General features: G+C 36.5%; 1 pseudogene; it reads left to right on the forward strand.

Moving 5' to 3' along the window:
- Positions 1 to 4,305: 4,305 nt before the first annotated feature.
- On the forward strand, positions 4,306 to 5,309 carry LOC115936227 (olfactory receptor 4A8-like; annotated as a pseudogene).
- The last annotated feature ends 5,682 nt before the right edge of the window (positions 5,310 to 10,991 follow it).

Here is a 10,991-nt window from a genome sequence, read left to right on the forward strand (position 1 = left end):
GTGAGCCACAGCTACCGGCCTATGTGATGTAATTCTTAGCTCACTTATGTCCACTGGCCATGAGAAAATTTGCGCTTTGATTCAATGAGAGTTGGGGATCAAATTGGTAGTCCATGTATTGTTTCACTAGCCAGATGGTGTTTTCATTTGTGGCTTGGATTACAGGCTAAGTGAATCTCAAAGTGTCATTAAAAGTCTAATCATGGTAAACCCATTTGACATCACTAGGAGCTATGGCTATTGATCCTTTGTAATAACCCTAAAAGCTCTGTTTTGGTTCTTGGCACTAGCAAGAACTCTTTAATCCTATTTAAACAGTGTTTCTGCTATTGATAAAACACCTGAGTCTTTATGATATTACTGGTTTTGGTTGACTTAGTGGAGTATGTCACTATTCTTCCCATCATTATCTGTCATTCATCTCATATATCCAAATGGCCACTGAAAATGCAGGGACAAAGACTTTCCATTCTTTTTTTAAAAGAATCAAGACCTAGGTTCCTTAAAGACCTGTAGCACTCAGTTTAATCTTCCTTTAGAATCCTAATGCAGCTTACACAATAACATCTTCTGTTGCTGGATTTCTTGATCATCCATTGATCAGAGGCTTGTCTGCCTGACCAAATGGTGTGGTTACACCACAGGTGTCAGGAAATATTCAGACATTGCTCTGAGAGTGAGAACCAAATGCTCCATGAACTAAAGTTTATGCTGCTCATACATATGGTCATTCAGAGGACTTAATTTTACCTTCTTGAACCAAATTTCTACTATTCAGAGGGAGAATTTCAGCAGATTTCCATATGAATCATACACTTTAGTTTGAAAATCTCCATTAGGAAATTAAATATCTTGTTTTTCTTTATCAGGAATAGGATAATTGCATTCATACCAGTGATTAGCAGGAATGAAAACCTCTGTCAGAGGTTCTATTTGTTCTGAAATTTATACTTATAAATATGATATATTTCTCAGAGCCACCCACTTGAACATTTCTACATATGCTCTTTCAATTTTATTAAGAAACGTTGTCATGCCATGCTATGCTTTTTTAACTGGCCCTGTAATGTCACCATGACATCGAGGACACTCATAATGAATTAATTTGTGTTTCTGTGAAAGTTCAAGCACTTCTCAGTAGTTGTCTTTCAAATTGCCCTCATCTGGCCAGTGTATTAGGAATATTGAATCCAAAATGCCAGTTTTCATCCTATATATATATATATATATTTATATATATATAAATATATATATTTATACATATTTATATATATATTTATATATATATTAATATATATATTTATATATAAATATATATATATTAATATATATATTTATATATATATATTAATATATATATATAATATATACATCCTATATATATACATGTGCCATGTTGGTGTGCTGCACCCATTAACTCATCATTTAACATTAGGTATATCTCCTAATGCTATCCCTCCCCCCTCCCCCCACCTAAAAACACGCCCCGGTGTGTGATGTTCCCATTCCTGTGTCCATGTGTTCTCATTGTTCAATTCCCACCTATGAGTGAGAACATGCAGTGTTTGCTTTTTTGTCCTTGTGATAGTTTGCTGAGAATGATGGTTTCCAGCTTCATCCATGCCCTACAATGGACATGAACTCATCATTTTTTATGGCTGCACAGTATTCCATGGTGTGTATGTGCCACATTTGCTTAATCCATTCTATCATTGTTGGACATTTGGGTTGGTTCCAAGTCTTTGCTATTGTGAATAGTGCTACTATAAACATATGTGTGCATGTGTCTTTATAGTAGCATGCTAAAAGACACATGAAAAAATGCTCATCATCACTGACCATCAGAGAAATGCAAATCAAAACCACAATGAGATACCATCTCACACCAGTTAGAATGGCCATCATTAAAAAGTCAGGAAACAACAGGTGCTGGAGAGGATGTGGAGAAATAGGCACACTTTTACACTGTTGGTGGGACTGTAAACTAGTTCAACCACTGTGGAAGTCAGTGTGGCAATTCCTCATGGATCTAGAACTAGAAATACCATTTGACCCAGCCATCCCATTACTGGGTATATACCCAAAGGATTATAAATCATGTTCTCTATATTTTAAGTTTGTCCTTAAATGTTAGATCTAGAGACTTTGAGAAACAATTTTTTTTTTAACTAGGATGGCCTGTGTTTGTTAAGGCTACATCCCAAAGCCTCCTGAGTCAACCCAGAGACCCACAGGAGGTTGCACTTTCAGTATTCCCTCACTAAAAGGAGTATTTCTGAAGAAGATTTTTAAAGAATGCCAGCCTCACTTAAGGATCCCATTAATCTTCTTATTGCTTGTGAAAACTCATTTATTAACTACAATTTCTTTGCTTTTCATTTTAGCCTTCTTTTCTTTTCCTCTGCTCTTTCTGATGGTGGGTCCAACTTTTTTCTTATAATTCTGCTTGCTTCTCATCAAGATACATTCGACTACAGATAAAATTACTACTCATATATAAATCATTATTTTCTAAGGCATACAAGTTTATTGTGTGCCCACAAAAGTTTTTCCTAAATTACACATATCTTATCCTTTTCTTTCATGGACTATGTCTATAAATGTTTCAAGCTGACAAAGATCTGCATGGTTTGTTGTGATTCTATATTCACAATATAGAATTCAAGAACACAAATTATCTATCATTTATTGAGCATTTACCATGTGCCAGCCAGTGTTCTAGGCACTTTACTTTGTTTTAATAAAACAACAACTCCAAGAGGTTAGGAGTATTTGGATCTCCATTCTAAAAATGATGATAATAAGGGATGGAGTTCTTTAGTAAGTGGCCCCAAGTCTCATAAAAAATGCTGAACCTGAGGTTGTAGCTGAAGCAATGTGGCTCCAGTGTCCACATTATTCACCACATGCTACACTTTCTCTCCAAGGATGTCTTGGATCTTAAATAGGTATATACTGGGTGAGAAACTTATAATCACTATTTACTCACTTTAATCATAAAACCGCATGTCCCACTGACTACCACTTTTCATATGAGTCATGAGCTTGGAATTTTTTTATTCAATTATTAATTTATAAAAAATAAAAATACAGCAGAATATCATAATGGAAATGTGCACTAATCGTTTTGTAGATCGTTGATTAGAAAGGATTCTGAATTTCTCAAATTTAATCCTATTGTTTTCCAGTGATTAAACTGAGATAGCCTTGTAAATGTACTCAGAAAATGACTCAAATCCATGCATCCTTACACTGAACATGGAATTTCTCCTACAGTATGCTTCTTTTTTGAATCTGGTAACTAAGATTCTATTTTTGAGTACTCTTGGTATCTAAACAGTGTTATGAATAAAACCATGTCCTACTGTTCTGTATGTCTTTCTACAGTGTCTATTTTCTCCTGTCTCACTTCATAGTCCATCCCAAGAACTCAGAAAAAAATTCTCACTGCTTATTTAGTAGTTGGTGATAATCATGAGTTAGTTCACTTGAGTTCAAAGTAAGTTGCTGAAAATTCAGATACTGAATGTAAGTCTAGTAATAATTGGGGTATAAGCAAGGATAGAATAGAGAGAAGCACAGCTTCTTATAAGGTGGACAGAGAGTCAGACCAAGTAATTGCTGCATGGAACATTGTAATAAATAATGTCATCACTATTTATACAGATCAGTCCTGTCTTTTAGCATTTAATGAAAGAATAAAGAAGACTGAAAATCCTTTGAGGCATAAAGGAATGAAGTTCTAACTGTAGAAGGACAGAGTACTGAGTGAGATATTTCAGAAGCTATCATTCTTGGTGCTACATAGATCATATTATAAAGATACCACAAGTACAAACACAAAGGACTAAATCTGTGTCAATTTATTTATTTACAGTTTATTACTACCACCAGACAGTGCATTTCTTGAGACCAAGAACCTGTTGCCTATTTATCATAGCTGACTTTTGTACTCAGAAAAATGTTTTTTTTAAATAAGAAGTTATGAAATGTATGAATGGCTGTTGGGACTTTAACTCTTCCCCTGAATAGAATACTCACTAAACTTAGAGGTAGAAGCCTTTCCGTTTGGCTCAAAATAAAATCTTTGAGGAGAAAAAGAATTCTCATGGCAAATGGGCTCTTTGATGAGGGACTCAATATGGATTTACTAAATGTTTGTTTTGTGTAAATCACGATTCAGGATACAACAATGAAGATGTGCTCTGTGACACAATGGATGTAATCACATTCCCATCCACTATTTCATTACAGGTCCTGTTCTCCTCAGCTGTCATATCTGATACAAGCCTGAAAGAAGAGTAAATGAGACAGACTAACAATATTACAGAATTTGTCCTCCTGGACTTCTTTCAGGATCTGGATGTGCAAAAAGCATTACTTGTCATGTTTTTACTCACATGCATTTTAACAATGATGGGGAACCTACTCATTGTGATGACTATTATTGCCAGTCCTTCCTTAAGTTCCCCAATGTACTTCTTCCTAACCTGCCTGTCATTTATACATGCTGTGTCTTCCACCACTATTTATCCCCTATTGATTGTAGACTTACTGTGTGATAAAAAGACTATTTCCTTCCCAGCTTGCATTGGCCAGTTATTTATAGACCACTTGTTTGGTGGTACTGAGATCTTCCTTCTGGTGGTGATGGCTACGATCTCTACGTGGCCATCTGTAAGCCACTGCACTATTTGATCATCATGAATCTACAGGTTTGCATCCTTCTGTTGGTGGTGGCCATGACTGGAGGTTTTCTTCATTCTGTGTTTCAAATTGTTGCTGTGTACAGTCTCCCTTTCTGTGGCCCCAATGTCATTGACCACTTTACTGTGATATGTACCCATTATTGGAACTGATGTGCACTGACACCTACATTATAGGTCTAACTGCGGTTTTCAATGGTGGAGTATTCTGTATGTCCATCTTCACCTGTCTAGTAATTTCCTATGGGGTCATCCTAAACTCCCTTAAAACTTACAGTCAGGAATGGAGGCATAAAGCCCTCTGTACCTGCAGCTCCCACATTGCCATGGTTATCCTGTTTTTTGTTCCCTGTGTTTTCATATATGTGAGACCTGTTTCAAACTTTTCTGTTGATAAATTCATGACTGTGTTTTATACAGTTATCACATCCATGTTGAATCCTTTTATATACACTTTGAGAAATTCAGAGATGAGAAATGCTATAGAAAAAGTCTTGTGTAAAATGAACTATTGCTAAAGTAAAAATATTCCTCCTCATGTACATAAGAATGTATGTAGACAAGGTCTTCCCAGTGAAATTTCAGACTTATAAGGGTAATTGAAGGATCTCAAAGTGGGAAGACAGGATTTAGATACTCCTAGCTCAATTAAGAAGTATTTCATCATGGCATCTGTTTGAAGTTCAAGATCTCAACCTCTATATCCAGACTGAGAGTGGATGTGGCTGCTAGGGTGCAGGTCCTATTGTGCACATTTTAAATTATGGTTGTTCTCTATTACACATCTATTGAGACAGGGTATGTCTTCCATATGCCCAGCACGGAATGGAGAAAGGGAGGAATGTTTAATTAACATAGATACTCCTGCTCAAAAGGCAAGGCTATGGTGCTTCCTTCTGTTTAACTTATTTAAACACTTTATGAAATATACAAGTACCATATTCACAGATATATTTGAAGCTGGCCCTTCTCAGACTTGAGCTAAAACTCTATGTGCAGTCAGATAATACTCTTAAGAATCTTACAATTATGTTTGTTGAGTTTAAAATAATTAAGAGGCACACCATTAAATTTTTCTGAAGTCATTTTATAGTGTCTTAACATCCACAAGTTTGAAATGACTTTAATTTTCATAACCCTCTTTTCTTTTAGAGTACTTAGTTCTTGGCAGATACTTGAAAGGGAAATCATTTTTATCTTTGAAACCAGCACGTTCTGGCTCTTTTATGTTTTTGTAAATTCTGTCTGAACATGTAACATTAATCTTATAAGTATTTTTTTTAAATCTATGGCTTTTATAAGATACAATGCTATAAGAAACAGCTGTAGTTTTAAATATTCTATTTGGAAATTATAGCTGAATCCACCTTTTTGCTTAAGTACATTTTTTATTGTCTACCTTACTATAGGTGACAGATTTACTAAATTTTTTTGTACTAGAGAGTGACTCACTTTTTTCACAGCCTCCTGAACAGTTACATCTGTATTTTCAGCCTTTAATTACAATAATCTGGAGGCCCCTACTTTTGGGTACAAAAGCCAGTTCCATATATTTTAAATTGTTGTTATGGAAACACCACATCTTGAGATGCCACTTTTTATTTTCATTCTGTCTTCATGCATGGTACAAGGCCGCACAGTTTTTGTGATTTCAAAAACCATCATTTTATTTTATCTCAAAATTTTGTGAGTCAGGAATTCAGGCAGTTGTTGGGTTTGTATTTCTTTTCTTTTGTGTGGCAAGGACTGAAGTCACTGTTTTATTCAGCTGATAACCGAGTTTTACGTAAAAGTAGGGTAACTTAATTCACATTTCTAGCATATGGGAAGGCATGACAGTAAAAGATGCACTCGGTCCCTCTTCCTATCCCTTTAAATGAAAGACCACAGGATCACTCCAGAGAATAGTCAAACTTTTTACATGGTGCTCAGAGATCCCAGCAGTAGAAAGTAGATGGGACTGGCCAGTTAAGGTCTATGTCCAGAACTGGGACCATGTTACTTGCGTCATATTCTATTTGTCACAGTGATCACATGACCACCGAGATTTCAGGTTTTAAAGAAATAGAAGATAACCCTTGATGCAGAAGTGGCAAAGTCATTTTGCAAAGCAGCATGCAGAACAATTGCCTACATCTCAAAAAGAGCACATTGGAGTTTTATTCATTTTAATTTGGATCCATGAATCATCTTGTATTAATAACATCTTAGCAATATTGGATTTTCTAATTTCTGAATACAGTATATCTATTAGGTGTTTTAAATTTTTTTTTGAAGAATTTTGTAGTTCTTATTCATGTATGATTTTTTTATTATACTTTAAGTTCTACGGTACATGTGCATAACGTTCAGGTTTGTTACATAGGTATACATGTGCGATGTTAGTTTGTTACACCCATCAACTCTTCATTTACAATAGGTATTTCCTAATGCTATCCCTCCCCCAGGCCTCCAACCCCGCACTGGCCCCTGTGTGTGATGTTCCCCACCCAGTGTCCATGTGTTCTCATTGTTCAACTCCCACCTATGAGTAAGAACATGTGGTATTTGGTTTTCTGTCCTTGTGATAGTTTGCTTAGAATGATGGTTTGCAGTTTTATCCATGTCTCTGCAAAGGACATGAACTCAACCTTTTTATGGCTGCATAGTAATCCATGGTGTATATGTGCCACATTTTCTTAATCCAGTCTATCATTGATGGACATTGGGTTGTTTCCAAGTCTTTGCTGTTGTGTATAGTGGTGCAATAAACATATGTGTGCATGTGTCTTTATAGTAGAATAATGTATAATCCTTTGGGTACATATCCAGTAATGGGATTGCTGGGTCAAATGGTATTTCTCATTCTAGATCCTTGAGGAAATGCCACAATGGTTGAACTAATTTACATTCCTACCAACAGTGTAAAAGCGTTCCTATTTTTCCACAACCTCTCCAGCATCTGTTGTTTCCTGACTTTTTAATGATTGTCATTCTAACTGGTGAGAGATGGTATCTTATTTTGGTTTTGACTTGCATTTCTCTGATGACCAGTGATGATGAGCATTTTTTCATATGTCTGTTAGCTGCATAAATGTCTCGTTTTGAGAACTGTTTGTTTATATCCTTTGCCCACTTTTTGATGGGGTTGTTTGTTTTTTTTCTTGTAAATTTGTTTAAGTTCTTTGTAGATTCTGGATATTGGCTCTTTGTCAGATGGATAGATTGAAAAGATTTTCTTCCATTCTGTAGGTTGCCTGTTCACTCTGATGATAGTTTCTTTTGCCATGGAGAAGCTCTTTAGTTTAATTAGATCCCATTTGTCAATTTTGGCTTTTGTTACCATTGTTTTTGGGGTTTTAGTCATGAAGTCTTTGCCCATCCTATGTCCTGGATGATATTGCCTAGGTTTTCTTCTAGGGTTTTTATGGTGTTAGGTCTTACATTTAAGTCTTTAATCCATATTAAGTTAATTTTTGTATACGATATAAGGAAGGGATCCAGTTTTAGCTTTCTACATATGACTAGCCAGTTTTCCCAGTACCCCCATTGATTAAACAGGGAATCCTTCCCCCATTTCGTGTTTTTGTCAGGTTTGTCAAAGATCAGATGGTTGTAGATGTGTGGTGCTATTTCTGAGACCTCTGTTCTGTTCCATTGGTGTATATCTCTGTTTGGTACCAGTGCCATGCTGTTTTGGTTACTGTAGCCTTGTAGTATAGTTTGAAGTCAGGTAGTGTGATGCCTCCAGCTTTGTTCTTTTTGGTTAGGATTGTCTTGGCTATGTGGGCTCATTTTTGCTTCCATAGGAACTTTAAAGTAGTTTTTTCCAATTCTGTGTAGAAAGTCAGTGGTAGCATGATAAGGATAGCATTGAATCTACAAATTACCTTGGGCAGTATGGCCATTTTCATGATATTGATTCTTCCTATACATGAGCATGGAATGTTCTTCTATTTGGTTTTGTCCTCTGTTATTTTGTTGAGCAGTGGTTTGTAGTTCTCCTTGAAGAGGTCTTTCACATCCCTTGTAAGTTGGATTCCTAGGTATTTTATTCTCTTTGAAGCAATTGTGAATGGGAATTCACTCATGATTTGCCTCTGTTTGTCTATTATTGGTGTGTAGGAATGCTTGTGATTTTTGCACATTGATTTTGTATCCTGAGACTTTGCTGAAGTTGCTTGTCAGCTTAGGAGATTTTGGACTGAGACTATGGGATTTTCTAAATATACAATCACGTCCTTTATCTAGAAAACCTCAGCATCTCAGCCCAAAATCTCCTTAAGCTGATAAGCAACTTCAGCAAAGTCTCAGGATACAAAATCAATGTGCAAAAATCACAAGCATTCTTATATACCAATAACAGACAAACGGAGAGCCAAATCATGAGTGAACTCGCATTCACAATTGCTTCAAAGAGAATAAAATACCTGGGAATCCAACTTACAAGGGATGTGAAGGACCTCTTCAAGGAGAACTACAAACCACTGCTCAAGGAAATAAAAGAGGATACAAACAACTGGAAGAACATTCCATGCTAATGGATAGGAAGAATCAATATCGTGAAAATGGCCATACTGCCCAAGGACATTTATAGATTCAATGCCATTCCCATCAAGCTACCAATGACTTTCTTCACAGAATTTGAAAAATCTACTTTAAAGTTCATATGGAACCAAAAAAGAGACCACATTGCCAAGTCAATCCAAAGCCAAAAGAACAAAGCTGGAGGCATCACGCTACCTGACTTCAAAGTATACTACAAGCCTACAGTAACCAAAACAGCATGGTACTGGTACCAAAACAGAGATATAGACCAATCGAACAGAAGAAAGCCCTCAGAAATAATGCTGCATATCTACAACCATCTGATCTTTTACAAACCTGACAATAACAAGAAATGGGGAAATGATTCCCTATTTAATAAATGGTGCTGGGAAAACTGGCTGGCCATATGTAGAAAGCTGAAACTGGATCCTTTCCTCACACCTTTTACTAAAATTAATTCAAGGTGGATTAAAGACTTAAACCTTAGACCTAAAACCATAAAAACCCTAGAAGAAAACCCAGGCAATACCATTCAGGACATAGGCATGGGCAAGGACTTCATGTCTAAAACACCAAAAGCAATGGCAACAAAAGCCAAAATTGACAAATGGGATCTAATTAAACTAAAGAGCTTCTGCACAGCAAAAGAAACTACTACCAGAGTGAACAGGTAACCTACAGAATGGGAAAAAAAATTTTTTTTTTAATTATACTTTAAGTTGTAGGGTACATGTGCACATTGTGCAGGTTAGTTACATATGTATACATGTGCCATTCTGGTGCGCTGCACCCACTAACTCGTCATCTAGCATTAGGTATATCTCCCAATGCTAACCCTCCCCCCTGCCCCCACCCCACAACAGTCCCCAGAGTGTGATATTCCCCTTCCTGTGTCCATGTGATCTCATTGTTCAATTCCCACAGGGCTAATATCCAGAATCTACAAAGAACTCAAACAAATCTACAAAAAAAAAAAAAAAAAAAACCCATCAACAAGTGGGTGAAGGGTATGAACAGACACTTCTCAAAAGAAGACATTTATGCAGTCAAAAGGCACATGAAAACATGCTCATCATCATTTGCCATCAGAGAAATGCAAATCAAAACCACAATGTGATACCATCTCACACCAGTTAGAATGGCGATCATCAAAAAGTCAGGAAACAGCAGGTGCTGGAGAAGATGTGGAGAAATAGGAACACTTTTACACTGTTGGTGGGACTGTAAACTAGTTCAACCATTGTGGAAGTCAGTGTGGTGATTCCTCAGGGATCTAGAACTAGAAATACCATTTGACCCAGTGATCCCATTGCTGGGTATATACCCAAAGGATTATAAATCATGCTGCTATAAAGACACATGCATATGTATGTTTATTGTGGCACTATTCACAATAGCAAAAACTTGGAACCAATCCAAATGTCCAACAATGGTAGACTGGATTAAAAAAATGTGTCACATATACACCATGGAATACTATGCAGCCATAAAAAATGATGAGTTCATGTCCTTTGTAGGGACATGGATGAAGCTGGAAACCATCATTCTCCAAATTATCACAAGGACAAAAAACCAAACACCACATGTTCTCACTCATAAGTGTGAATTGAACAATGAGAACACATGGACACAGGAAGGGGAACATCACACACCGGGGGCTGTTGTGGGGTGGGGGGAGGGCAGAGGGTTAACATTAGGAGATATACCTAATGTTAAATGACGAATTAATTGGTGCAGCACACAAACATGGCATATGTG

Source organism: Gorilla gorilla, chromosome 9 (genome assembly GCF_029281585.2).
Source record: "Gorilla gorilla gorilla isolate KB3781 chromosome 9, NHGRI_mGorGor1-v2.1_pri, whole genome shotgun sequence".
Classification (NCBI taxonomy): domain Eukaryota; kingdom Metazoa; phylum Chordata; class Mammalia; order Primates; family Hominidae; genus Gorilla; species Gorilla gorilla.